Source organism: Cucurbita maxima, unplaced genomic scaffold (genome assembly GCF_002738345.1).
Source record: "Cucurbita maxima cultivar Rimu unplaced genomic scaffold, Cmax_1.0 Cma_Scf00189, whole genome shotgun sequence".
NCBI lineage: Eukaryota > Viridiplantae > Streptophyta > Magnoliopsida > Cucurbitales > Cucurbitaceae > Cucurbita > Cucurbita maxima.
Genome location: NW_019272205.1, coordinates 2,019 through 17,122, shown reverse-complemented (window position 1 = coordinate 17,122; position 15,104 = coordinate 2,019). Strand labels below are relative to the sequence as shown.

At 35.6% G+C, this 15,104-nt stretch overlaps 1 non-coding gene across 1 annotated transcript; it reads left to right on the top strand.

Annotated features, from left to right (window-relative positions):
• Positions 1-289: 289 nt before the first annotated feature.
• TRNAN-GUU lies at positions 290-363 on the top strand. The gene has a single exon. It is a non-coding gene; the product is annotated as a tRNA-Asn (tRNA).
• Positions 364-15,104: the final 14,741 nt, after the last annotated feature.

The following is a 15,104-nucleotide window of genomic DNA, read 5'->3' as shown; positions in this document are numbered from 1 at the left end:
AGCGTGTTTTAAAACTGTGATTCTGACGACGATTTGTTACGGTAAAAAATGGACAATATTTTTTAGTGTTCGGAAATGGGAACGAAGCATTCCTTAGAAGAGTGTGGAAACCTCTCCCTAGTAGACTCATTTTAGAATTGTGAGGCTGATGATGATACGTAATGGGCAAAATTGGACAATATTTGTTAGCGGTGGGTTTGGGCTATTGCGAAAGCTATCAAAGCAAGTCACCAAGCGTTGTGCCAGCAAGGACGTTGGGCCCCCAAGGAGAGTGTATTACAAAGAATTAGCTGGAATAGCTCAGTTGGTTAGAGCGTGTGGCTGTTAACCACAAGGTCAGAGGTTCAAACCCTCCTTCTAGCGATGGTATTAAGTCTACCTACTCTAAATGAATTTAAAGGTAAAGATTGGTTATATATTTGCTTATTATGTTATGACTTGTTAGGATGTTACATGATATGAAAGTATGGTACTTATGATATTGTATACCCCACAATGCTATGTGCACTCCCTTCCCTCCATGGTATACCAATAGTGTGAGTGTATGCTAGTTGAAGCCCAGGTCAATGGGTAGGTATGCGAGCTCGCATGGGAGCAAATGTGTGTGTATGTAAGTCATGAGTAGAGAAGTATGCACATCAAATTCTACCCGGACACGAATATGAGACCAAGGCCATGAAATGATATTTTATGATAACCATGATTTCATGTGCTTGCGTGAGTAGAGAAGTAGTGGAGTTACTTAATGAGTATTTCTTAAAATACTCAAGACATGCACTACTCTTATTTTTTAGGTAAAGGCAAGGCACCTCTGCACAAATGACGATGTCGAGATGACGACCATGGGATCCAACGTACACAACACTAGTGAGATAGAGGGGTAGGATCAAACGTACAAATTCTACCCGGACACGAATATGAGACCAAGGCCATGAAATGATATTTTATGATAACCATGATTTCATGTGCTTGCGTGAGTAGAGAAGTAGTGGAGTTACTTAATGAGTATTTCTTAAAATACTCAAGACATGCACTACTCTTATTTTTTAGGTAAAGGCAAGGCACCTCTGCACAAATGACGATGTCGAGATGACGACCATGGGATCCAACGTACACAACACTAGTGAGATAGAGGGGTAGGATCAAACGTACAAAGACGGTTAACATCATGAGAAAGAAGGAGAAGAAACAAGATGTAGACAACGAGTTTTGATACGGAGGAATGAAGAAAGGAAAATGCATGGAAACGAGTGGAGAAGACGAAGTCCACCTACTCGGACCCAAACTCGAATACCCGCAACCTCATTCTAGTCAAGCAACCCCATACCCAGTTTGGTCTAGTAACTAGATACCCACAAACAATCAGTCTAGTAGTCTAGTTCCTATGTGCTTTGCCCAAAACCCACATTCAAGCCCAAATACACAGAACACAGCCCAACCCACGGATCCACTACACAGACCTGTGCGCCCACATGAACATTCAAGACCTGCGCCTCGAACCACTTTGCAACCTGCTCATATGTCATTGTCCCTCAGCGATAGGGTCACTGTTGCATACACCGGCTCCTTCGGCTCGGGATCTCGAAGTCCTAGGCTAAAAAATGGCGTATTATGCTCGGTTTGACATTTTGACACCGACCTTTATGTTTTTTGCCCTTCCGAAGCTTATTTTTACTTTAATAGAAATATTTAAGGTCAGTATAACGACTTATTTCTGAAGTTCAAGTTAAATTAAATTAGAAATGTAAATTACTAACGAAGCGAGATGGACGTTTTAATAGGAAACAACAACTGACAACACTTGGAGTAACTTTGAGAGACAAAATTCACGCTCGCATGTGTGAGTCATGTGTAGGGATGTACTACACGTCCAATTTTTCCAGACTAGAGGCCACCCCTATGATATTTTTAACAATAGGTTCCTAAGATCATTAGTTGCATGTGTTTGCATTCCCTAGCCTCTGGAGTCACTTATGAGTATTTCTTAAAATACTCAAGCCTTGTGCTACTTCTATTTTAGGTAAGGGCAAGACGCCCCTATATAGCTGACGACGACAACAAAAATAGAGATAATGACATGTGCATAGAATAGTAGTATTTTATTTTCTTAGGCATAGGTTAGTATAGGGCATTTTAACTTTGATGTTTTAATTGTTTTAGAAAGATGCTTTCAAATGAGTAAGTCCATGACACTATTTTAAGATGAAGTTTAAATGCTTAATTTCGTATAAGAGCATAGGATATGATGACGGTGGCAACTTTAGGCTACTAGAAATCTAGGGTCGTTACCGTTGGTATTAGAGCTTTAGGTTATAGATTCAGTAGACTTACCTACGAGATAGGCTTGGCACGTTCCAAGGTTTTACCATCGATGTCCTGTCACCGTCACGTATGTCTTGTATAAGATAAGAAAAAGAAATGCCTTTAATTGCATGTACTTTTTTTGTTTACTAATATTTAATGTAATTTAGTATCAAATATGTTGAGCTCTAACTATATGATTTATGGTAGCATTATGTTTCACCTAGTTGTATTTTTATGAATATGTCATGTTTGCTAAATTATATGTTGTGAATATATGTGATATGATGCAATTTATGTTAGAGAGATATAGACTTAAGAAAAATTATATATTGGTTTTAGAATCATGCCATGTAAAGGGCACGGGAGAGGCGAACGAGGATGGAGACGACCCTGTATTAGAGTTAGAGGAAGAGGTGGAGGTGAAGATATCCCTCCTCGTGAAGGTTTAGTGACTAGAACGGACGCACCTTAAGTTGTGCTACCTTAGGCTATGGACCTCCAATAGCACTGATAGATGAAATAAATCTCACTACAAACCTGATGTGAGAATCGTTTCAGGCACTACGATCATGCTCACTCGACAAGCCAATAGGGTGTGAAAAAGGGAATGAAACCAACAAGCCAATAGGCCATCCTAACTGCTTAATGTTATACATAAGAATTACTATTTCCATTGGTGTGATTCCTTTTAGGGAACCATAAGTAAAACAGCTAAAACTTATTTTTGAACGTGGACAATATCATACTATTATGGAGGTTCGTGATTTCTAATTATCAAGCATTCTCGATAAGATTTCATAGGTAATATTATCTATCATTTTCTATTGAATCAAAACCCTTGAATTGAGTTATAATGTTATAGTAATTTTCCTTTTCTAGTAAATCAAAACCCTTCAAGTGAATTATAATTTTCTAGTTCATTTTTGGGGTATCTTTGAGTTTTCTATCATTGTTACTTAGTCTTAATCGAGCATTCTCGATGAGACTTCATAGGTAATATTATCGTCCAACCTTTTATGTTGGATGAAAACCCTTGAATTGAGTTATAATGTTTTAATAATTTTCAGGGGTAGCTTCCGATCGTTGAAATAAAATGTAAATGCAACTTTGAGCCGAGTTTTTTTTAGGTATCCCTTTTAAGGTGTTTGATGTATATTGACAGTACCTATATTGCTCTCTGAGTGTTAAACCTAAATTGAACCTAAGACTGAGTACCTTATTCTGGGGACACTATGGATGCGGCCCACTTTTGTATATGATATAAACAATGTGATCACTAAATTTTACATGTGAAGACATGTGAGTGGGGGCGTCCTATGCAATGAGTATTGCATAAGATCGGACCATGAAGAAAACCACTCTCACTTTATAATGTCGTTTACTTTTGACACTGATTTTTTCATTCGATGACATAGGTAACTCAATCTTAATCCTGAGCTAACTATGAACTCCTATTTATTCGAAATTATCCTTAGATTCGCATGGGTGAGAGTGGCCTGAGTTAGCCGACTCAATAAGCCTCTCATTTTAGGAGTAAGACTGGGTGAATAGCTGGGGACATAGGGTGTATGATGGAATTCACTCCTACCAGCTTTTAGGAATAGTAAAGAGGTTCTTCCCTTAAGTACTGACTCCAAGTCTTGAACAAGGGGACCCACCCTCTCATTGGCCCGAAAGGGATTCGGTTTGGTGGTTGAACCACAAACCAATTGTTCATTAGAGGATCAGTGGGACTTAAGGAACAAAAAGTAACTTTAGGAGTAAACGGTAAATTGACCTAGCTCTAGTTACGAACTATCTGTGAAGGATCGACTTACTAATCATGGTTATATCAAATGGACAGAAATATATCTATAGTGAGAGGAGTGCAACAATTAGGCTGCAATAGAGTGTCTTAGTGAATAAATGTTGGTTAATAAGGTTAATGAGATTAGCTAGTCAATCTCGGATCGTTGGAGCCCATGATCTGTAGGTCCGTTAGGTCCCTCTGCTAGCTCATATCGAACTAAACCTTAGAACAGTGTGACGAGTGAGTTCGAAGTGTTCGAATTCAAATTAGGGAATACACGCTAAATATATACGATATATTTAACCTCATTTTGTTTTGGTTATGAATTGAACAAAAAGAGAGAATTGGGGATATTTAAATAATATTTAAATATTTTAATTATGAATAGTGATTGATAATCAATATGTGCCGGAATTGATTGGAATTGACATTTTATTTAATGTTAAATATTAATTAAATTATTTAATTAATCATTGATTTGAAATTAATTATTTAAATTAATTGTTGAATTAAAATGAAGAAAGTCAAAATGTTGACTTCATCTAATGGAAAAATCCATGTTTGAGTTAGTAGAATTTTGAGGTATCAAAATTTGGTTTAACCAAACTTGCATGCTTGTAAAATAAACCCCACAAATTTTAGTGGAATTTTGAGTGTCAAAATTTGGTAATCTCAAATTTGCATGAACATGCAAATATGACTCTATAAATAGAGTGATCAAGGTACATGGAAATTCTTCTTGAAAAACTTTGAGAAAATCTCTCAAAACTCTCTTTTTACCTATACTAAATTTCTATCAAGTTTCATCACTCACCGGATTCCACAATCCTATTCTAAGGTCGGAGAATATTAGGGAAGACACTCGTGGTGGTTCGAAACCGTTCGTGAGGAAAAAGAAATTTGAACTACAAAAGGTTAGTATTCAAACTCATTGAGTTTTAATGCTTTTGAACATGCTAGCTAATTTACTATAATTGATGCACATAGAGTTCCTAAGATCCAAATTGCTTCCGCGTGTTAAAATAACACCATCAAAATGAACTAAACTAACATAATTTATGAACAAAGGAAACAAAAAGGTATTTGAAAAGAGAGAAAACCTAAAAAGTAGCAAATTCCCGAATATGGATGCCATTAACCACGAGAAAAACACAAAAAAATTGAAGAAATGGGGAAGAAGAAATATAAGGGAGATGGGGGGCTTTGGAGGCTTCAAAGGATGACTATGGTGGGCAAAAATATCTCTAGATGGACTAAATTTTGTCACGTAGCATACATTGGCTAACAAAATAAGCAAGCGTCGGAAAATCTATCAATGCTTTTCGATGCTTGTCTATTTAGTTGACCTTGCCCATAAAATTTTGTGCTTTCAGAGAGATATTTTTTCTAACCATGGTAAACCAAATATTGATTCTCATCTTTGCTGCATTTTCATTTATCATAAAAAAAATTATCGAAAGATTTAGAATATGAGTATTGTAGTCTACTAATTCTGGCAGAGTTCGGAATAATGAGTATTCCTAACCAATACGGTGTGTACTAAGTTAGGAATAATGAGTATTCCTGACCTTTGGTATATATGATGTTACATGCTGCTAAAGAAATTAGTAGACGTTACATGCTGCTAAAGAAATTAGTAGATAGACTGTGGTTGATTGAGAGTGCGTCTTACATACTAGTCCTAAAATTTTAAATAACCATATAGAAGTAACCTAAGCGAGGCGTAGTTGAATAAAATACATAAATAAAATACCTTTGTAATAGCCCAGAACAAAAAAATAAATAAATAATAAATAAATAAAATACATAATTAAATAAACAAATAAAAAAATTATTATAAATAACAATTATTATTATGTAAAATAATAATAATAATAATAATAATAAATTAACAAATAAGTAAATAAAAACAATTATTTCCCGTTTCTCTCACTGCAGTCACTCTCCCCAATAATCTCTCCTCAACACACCTAACAGTTCGTGAAACAGAAACATGTTGGATTTGAGAAAACAAAATGCCTCACATCAAATTGATAGGATATGAGTTTATAGAGTTGATCAAGATTTATATGAGAGAGAGATTCGAGGTTTCTCCGTAAGTTATATCTCAGATCTCCGTTTCTTTCATCCAATTATTTAGTTTTTTTAGCAATTTACTTGTTAGAAAGATAAGTCATTATGTTAGAAAGATACGTCATGATCTAGAGTAGAAAGAAAATAGAATCTATTAAATTGGCTAAAAGCCATTCCTAACCTAATTGAAAAAGTAACAAACAAAAATATAAATAATGGTTTAAACAGATTTAACATATCAGAATTTCTTTGCTCCTCCAAAAACAAACACAAGAAGGTTCAGATTTAGTTTTGGTAGTAAGAGATATTTTGCTAGAAAGAGATATTGCATTTAAAGAGGTTAGTAGTTTTCCTTTTATTTTATTTAATGATATTCAAAGTCATCATAAACAGAGAGAGATAATAAAAAGAAGGGAAACACAGTCAGAGACAGGGAAGGAAGATTGTGAATATAATCGAAATTAAATGTTAAAAGGTATTAAACACGGTAAGAGAAAATAGAATATTTGGAAACATATATAAATATTTCAAGACCTAACTTAAGCAAAGACTCTAACTTTCGCACGAAGTATAACACATAGATCAACATAAATTAGAGAAACAATTTTGTAGAAATTCAAACTTGAAACTGATGTCATGGACTCACATAGGTTGACTTGGTTTTCAATGGACTTTCATTAAGGATAACGACAGAACATCAACCTAAGCCAACCAGGTAAGTGACCTTACTATCGGCATGGTTATATTTGATGTTGACACGTGCTCCGTGGTTCTGTACGTGTCATATATACTGATATGTGTGAATTGTCTGTGGATCGATATGCTTCTTATTTGTTATGTATATGTTGTAATATGTGAATTGTTTGATAATAATTATGGTACGATGTGTTCAATGATATGTTTGAGATAGGATACGATAAGGATGCACAAAACGAAATGTAACGATAGGAGTCAAATACATTCATGAAACATTAAGGTTAGGTTACATACCGAAGTGATATGGATAAGAGAGATTGATGGAAGAATTCTATTAGGCTACGGGTAGAGAGGGATAGGTTTGTGATAGATTGATAGAACAATAGTGTTAGGATTGATAGAACGATAGTGTTAGGTTACGTTCTTGTGATGATATGACTGAGGTACGTTCACGTAATGATACGTCTGTGATAGGTATAAGAACGTTAAGGCTATGATAAGTTAGGAAACTATATGACTACGATTTACGTTATGACTTGTTTATGATATGATATATTGTGATGCAATATGTCATGGTATGATGTGTATATGATGAAATGTTATGTTAAAAACATAAAACGTTATGTTAGGTCACTTATATTTGAATGTAAATAGCAAGAATTGTATGATGTGAAACACGATAAACTGTCTGGAATCATAACCCCGATAGAAATATGTATGAAATGTAAATTGAAAATGAGAATGACATGAAGCATGGAACGTGATAGGGGGGTTATGTTCATTAATGATAAATGTAGAAGTAGGGGGACCTCATGCATTATGTGTGTTCATGCATCTGGGGGGATACCCCTATCCCATCACGAGGGTAGGACGCGTACATCCAATGGCAAGACAACGATCGTTATGCTTGCATAGCGCTGCCGTGACGGTTACTAGTTTTAACGGGTCCCGACATAAGGGGCTCCCAGAGTATGCCCACCAGATAAGGAAACTGGCCCAACGGTGTGCGAACTAGCTGGTGAGCCAATACTCGCACGTATGGGCTGTGTGTAGAGTATGTGGTACACGTCCACGATTACCCGTTAGGACAACACTGTAGGGAAAGCGAAACGAAACCAAAGATAGGTCCCATCATTTCATTGCATGTGATTGTTGCATTTATCCCCAATAGTGTGGTCACTTACTGAGTATTTCTTTAAATACTCAAGCCATGTGCTACTACATTTTTCGTACGGCTGACAACGGCATCGCAACTCTCGACCATGGAACATGCATAGGGTAATGGTATTTGTTTTCTTAGACTTGGGCTAGACTAGGTTGTTTCTAACTTAAACTCTTATTCATTTTATTTAGTCTTTTGTGGTGTCGTTTTAAAGATGTTTTGGAAACACGTAAGTCCATGACTGTGTTTTAAGATAAAGGTTATGTTTTATGAAATTTTAATGAAGTCTTCTGCATTCAATGTTTATGGTACGTATACGGTATCGACCTTAAATTAAGTAAAAAAATTTAGGTCGTTACAACCTTACTAACTTACAAATGATCCGAGTAAAAGAAACTAGGAATTAATGGAGAATAAAATTTAAGAACAACTAGAAAGATAAGTAATAAACTTGTGAATGACATGTTAGCTATCTATTGAGTAAATTAATTACTTATAAAGATTATTTTAACTTTTTTGGCCAAATATGAAGTTGTAGGCCAATCAAGGAGGAGACCACCAGGCTCGAGACAATAAGGAACCTTTTTTTGAGTCGGTTTTAAGTACATGTGCTTTTGTTGCTGTTAACTTACTTTGATATTTTGTGTGGTAAAATATACTTGATTCACATGTTTTACTTGTCATGTATGAAATTTTTTGTTGTATGACCGATTTTCGAAGCAAAATATCTATGTTAGTTGTAACTCATGTGAATCGAGTTGTCGATGAACAGGTGTTATAGAAGCATTGCTCGAAAACTATGCGGTAACAGCGGAGATCGTTCTAAGGCATCCAATCAAGTCGGTTTAATTTGAATTTCTACATTTAGTTTTTAATTGTTTGTTGACTATTGGTCAAGTTAAGAAGCGCTGCTCGAGAACTATGAGGTCACAGAGGGTGTCTTCCTAAGGAATCAAGTCGTCTGGTTATTTTAAATTTCTACATTTCTTTTTTTTGTTGGTGGTTGGTCAAGGTGAGAAGTTGTAACAAGGAAATTTTCGGATATTTAATTCTTTATCTAGTGGGAATTTCAAGATGCTCAACGACATAAAAATGACCAACAAGAGATAGAAATTTTTACGAAAATTATGAATTTATTGGAAAAAATAATAATAAAACAAATTTCATACCAACTCCTACATATTTCATATGAGATTTACAACAAATTTCGTGAAGGAGTCAGGTACTGAAAAATTTTATAATTGGCTACCTAACAAAAGGTTTCTAGATATACTCAGGTGAGAAACATGTTTTCCGACGAACTTTGAACGTTTATAACTTGTGCTACAGACCACGAAAAGGTATGAACTTGGTCTCTACTTCTTACTTGAAACTTCATCTGAAGGTTTCGTGCAGCGATTGAATCCATTAGATGTCTATATATAGCTGTAAAAAGGTAAAACCAGAGGGGGATGGTAAGAAAAAATCGAGATTTTTCTAGCTACCAAGGGAGAAGATGAAGTCCAAGGTCAAAGGTCAAACTTTGACCAATAAAAGTCAAAGATATGTATATGTTGACCTTCCCTCGGTCTTCTCAATTTTAACCTCCTTCTTGACTCGTTCTCACAAAAATCTTTATGGTTCCAGAAACTAAACAAAATAAGGTCTCTGTGGAAGGAAATTTGAGATAATTTGGATACTAGAAGCTCAAGAACGGAAATCCCAAATGTCGATGACGAGGTAAGTAGTGACCTTGAACGTTTTGTTAAAAAATACTTGTAGCAATCCATTGGATTTTCCATATGAACCAAGTATGAATTTAGTATATATGAAAGAAAAACAAAAAGAAATGTGAGTTAAGGCCCCGAACTGATCAAAATGCTCAGGATTTAAGTAACGTTAAAATAACCTACTAAATGAACTTTTAGGACGACTTATAAAAATTTGAAAGCCATTGGAACACGTTAAGTAGTAAAACCAAGAATTATTGGTAAAATGACCAAAATGCCCCTAGGATGACTTATTAAAATTCAAGGTCTATACGTGCTTCAAATGGTTTCGTACTTTTCATAAGGTCTATTATGAAGGACATGAAGATATGTTTGAGGTTTCAAGTTGATTGGAGCAAGTTTGGAACCTAAACCAAGTTAGGACCCAAGAAACACCTAACGGAAACACCACAAGAATCAAGACTCTTCTAAAACTCTCTAAAGAATTCCCTATGAATCTATGACCTTTTAGAACAACTCGTGCTAAGATGGGTTCATATGGTTACAAATGTATGTTACAACTCATGCCTCTAGGAATTACGAACCTTAGAAACTTACAAGATTGAGAACCAAGAACAATATCACACAAGCTTTACAACTACCTAAGTAAGAAGAATGCAAGGTACCACTCCAGGATAAGGGACCAAGGTCCTCAGACACAAAATCTCTACTCATGTCCAAAGTGACCTATGACCTCCCACCAAGCTATGCTTTTTGAGGCCCAAGATTTCTTCTTCTAGGTGGGATGCCCTGCACCATGTTTCCTTTGCAGAATATCATGATTGGCCTCATTTCTCTCACCTAGAAGAGATTCTCTCCGCCATGTTACGGGTACCCAAAAGATTTGCAGGATGTCATTTTCATGTATGTACCGACCACATGACCGTTATGGTTTATCAAGGGGAGTAGTCTAGGGCCATGATGGAACAAGAAGATAGTAAGTTAGCCTAGCCAAGAATAAAAAACTCCTAAGACCTCCCATGGTACAACGTGCTCATGACTTAGACTACCTGCTGGAAACGTATGAAGCCTTGAGCGTAGGTGTTTAGACTGTATCATAGGGCAAGCCCTAGATGCAGGATTTGACTACATCTCTTGGAACTTAAGAAGTCTTGGATGTTGGTTTTCAGACTATGCCGTTTGGACTGCATGAAGCCTTGGGCATAGGTTAGCGGATGGTATCGGAAGGCAAGCTCTTAGATGCGGGTTAAGGCTACGTCACTTGGAACTTATGAAGCCATGAACGTAGGTTAAGACTGTACTGCTTGGAACGCATGAAGCCTTGGTCAAGGTTGGGAGCGGACTCTGAAGCAGATGCCATAGACAAACCTCACTCGTTGTCTTCAACCCATTTGTTTACTGTTGCATAAGATCAGACCATGAAGAAAATCACTCTCACTTTATAATGTCGTTTACTGTTGAGACTGATTTTCTTTTCATTCGATGACCTAGGTAACTCGATTTTAATCCTGAGCTAACCATGAACTCCTTTTTATTTGAAATTATCCTTTGATTTGTATGGGTAAGAGTGGCTCGAGTTCACCGACTCAATAGGCCTCCCATCTCAGGAGGTAAGACTGAGTGAATGGCTGGGGACGTGGGGTGCAAGATGGAATTCCCTCTTACCCACTTTTAGTGATAGAAGAGAGATAGTTCCCTTGAGTATTGACTCCAGGTTTTGAACAAGGGGCCCCATCCTCTCATTGGCCTGAGAGGGATTCGGTTTACTGGTTGGACCACAACTCAATTGTTCATTAGAGGATCAATGGGACATAAGAAACAAGAAGTAACTTCAGGGGTAAAACGGTAGATTGACCCAACTCTACTTACGAACAGCCTATGAAGGATCGACTTACTAATCATGGTTATATCAAATGGACAAAAATATATCTATAGTGAGGGGAGTACAACTACTACGCTATAGTGGAGTGTCCAAGTAGTTAACGAATGTTGGCTAATAAGGTTAATGAGTTTGACCGGTTAATCTTGGATCGTTGGAGCCCATGATCTATAGGTCCATTAGGTCCCTCTGCTAGCTCATATCGGACTAAACCATAGAATAGTGTGACGAGTGAGTTCGAAGTGTTCGAATTCAAATTAAGGAATATGCGCTACATATATACGATATATTTAACAGCATTTTTGTTTTATTTATGAATTAAACAAAAAGAGAGAATCTGAGATATTTAAATATCTTAATCAAATATGGGTCGGAATTGATGGAGATTGACATTTGAATTAATATCTAATTAAATAGCTTAATTATCATTTGATATTACTTTAATTTGAAATTAATTATTCAAATTAATTGTTGAATCAAAATCAAGAAAGTCAAAATGTTGACTTCATTTAATGGAAAAATTCATGTTTGAGTTGGTGGAATTTTGAGGTTTCAAAATTTGGTTTAACCAAACTTGCATGCTTGAAAAATAAACTCCACCAACTTTAGTGGAATTTTGAGTATCAAAATTTGGTTAACTCAAACTTGCATGCATGTCACATAATCCCAAACATTTGAGTGGAATTTTGAGCGTTAAAACTTGGTGATATCAAATTTGCATGAACATGCAAACATGACTCTTTAAATAGAGAAATCAAGGTACATGGAAGTTCTTCCTTGTAAAAACCTTGAGAAAAACCTCTTACGAACTCACTCTTCATATATACTAAATCCCTCCCAAGTTTAGCCACTCATCAGATTTCATAATTTCATTCTAAGGCTGGAGAATAGTGGAGAAGACACTAGTGGTGGTTCGTAAGGAAAAAGAAATTTGAACAACAAAAGGTTAGTACTCAAAGACCTTGAGTTTAAATACTTATGAACATGCTAGTTATTTACTATAATTGATGTTCTAAGAGTGTCTAAGATCCAAATTGCTTTCGCATGTGTTATATTAACTCCATCAGGTTGAAGAGGGGAATGAAGCATTCCTTATAAGAATGTGGAAATCTCTTCTTAATAGACGCGTTTTAAAACTTTTAGACATACGACGATACGTAACTAGCAAAAAACAAACAATATCTGCTAGTAATTGGAGAGGGGAACCAAGCATTTCTTTTAAGGTTGTGGATACCTCATCCTAGTAGACATATTATAAAATCGTGAGGCTGATGGTGATACGTAATTAGCAAAAGTAGACAATATCTAATAGAGGTGGGCTTGGTTTGTAACAAATGTATTAGAGCTAGTCATCAGGTGGTGTGCCAACGAGGTTGCTGGGAACACAATGTGGTGGATTGAAAAATCCCACATCGGTTGGGGAAGGGATGAAATATTTCTTATAAGCATGTGGAAATCTCTTACTATTAGACGTGTTTTAAAACCGTGAGGTTGACGATGATATATAATGAGTCAAAGTAGACAATATCTAGGCTAATACTCATAGTTTGTTGGAATAGTTCAGTTGGTTAGAGCGTATAATGTTAACGATAAAGTTGGGGAGGTTCAAGCTCTCTTTTTAGCAATGGTAATGAATCATTCCATTTTAGTATGTGGAAAAATTTAACCCTTCAACCAAAGTGGACAATGTCATATAATTATGGAGGTTCGTGATTTCGAACATTGTTATATAGTCTTAATCTAGCCACCTTAATAATAATGTTGAGTTCTTTTTAGGGGTACCTTCGATACAAAAACATAATGTAAAAAATATTTTCGCATAAAGCATTTACATCATACATATTCTAGTCACTCTAGGTCCCTAAAAAACTAGGGTCGTTACATATAATCTACACTTGAACTTTCTATAACCTTGAGAAAAATTTGTGGCAAGTAGGTTACTTATTTAGTTGCACTATATATTACTTTTCCTTTCTGGGGGATCACTAATTGTTAGTTAAGGTCACAGAGGAGGGTCGTCTCGAGCAATCAGTTCCATGTGTTATGACTTGTTGTCCTTAGTTTTCAAATCTCGTTCCAATTTTTATCATTTTTTTCTTTGTCACGTCAGTTCTATGTGTTACGAGTTTTTGTTCTTATTTTTCGAATCTTGTTCCATTTTTATCAAATTTTTTCTTTGTCAGTACGTGTCATGAAAAATGATTTTAAGCCTTGAGTCCATGTTCATGGATTCTTGAGCCATCAACAAAATCACTGTAAAATATCGACATCCGATTCCTAGGCTAGACCATATGCTTGATGAATTGCATGGCTCATATCTATTTACAAAGATTGATTTGAAATCTGGATATCATTAAATTAGAAGGCATATACGAGATGAATGAAAAAGAGCATTCAAAACTAAGGCTGGATTGTATGAATGACTTGTTATGCCTTTTGGGTTAACTAATGCTCCTAGTACATTTATCTTAATGAATCGCGTTTTGATAGAGTATTTAGGAAAGCATGGAAAGAGAAAACTTTATGCTCATTGCTGTCAAGCTAAAGAAATCCTTAATTTCAAGGAAAAGGATTGTAGATAGAATTTTGAAACTTACCCCTAATTTGAGCCCAAAATAAATTTTCTTGAATTTGGCTTGTTCTTGAGGTTATTTCTCTTCGTTGTCATCTATTGAAACATTCCTTGGAGGTGCAATTGGGATCGTCCTTGCTTGACGTATTCTCGTGTATCGACGAATTGGATTGGGGGAATGATTTCTTGGCACTTTCAGCATTGTAAGAACAAGTTTGAAGAGAAATGATGTAGAATTGCTCTTGAATTTTGAAGAAATCTCAAAGAAGGAGACCCAAAATCTAAATGCTTATTGCCTACTATTGGGAGCTCGATTGTTGTTCCAAACTATTGCCTAAACTTTCAACTTTACAGGGGAAGCTAAAACTGACATTGAGAGCTTCAGAATCACTGTGATATTGAGATTGAACTTTCTAGATAATCCGTAAAAAATATCTACACTGGTCAGAGGACACATATTTTATCCCTTTTTATTCATGGTTCTTATAACCAACTACTCTATTTTTCTATTAAACAATATCGTCACAGCATACATGACATTACTGCTATGCATGAAATAATTCATTTACAACATTTCATAAATGATGCTATGGACTTAAATGTTCATAATGAACTCATTAAAACAATATTGTTATGAACAACATAGTGGAAAACAGATAACATTAGTTTAAATAAAAATAAAACAATGCCCTGATTTAACCTAAGGATCACTAAAAATAACATGAATGCAACTACCCTAACTTTGGTTTATTGGCCTTGAACGCAACGTTGACGTTCGTAAATAGGTATCTTACCTTTACTTTAAAATAAGAGTAGCATGTGGTTTGAGTACTTTAATAAATACTCAGTAAGTAACCCACTATTAGGGTCGGAATATGAATCACGTGTAATATAGTGGGACCTATTCTTTCATAAATACA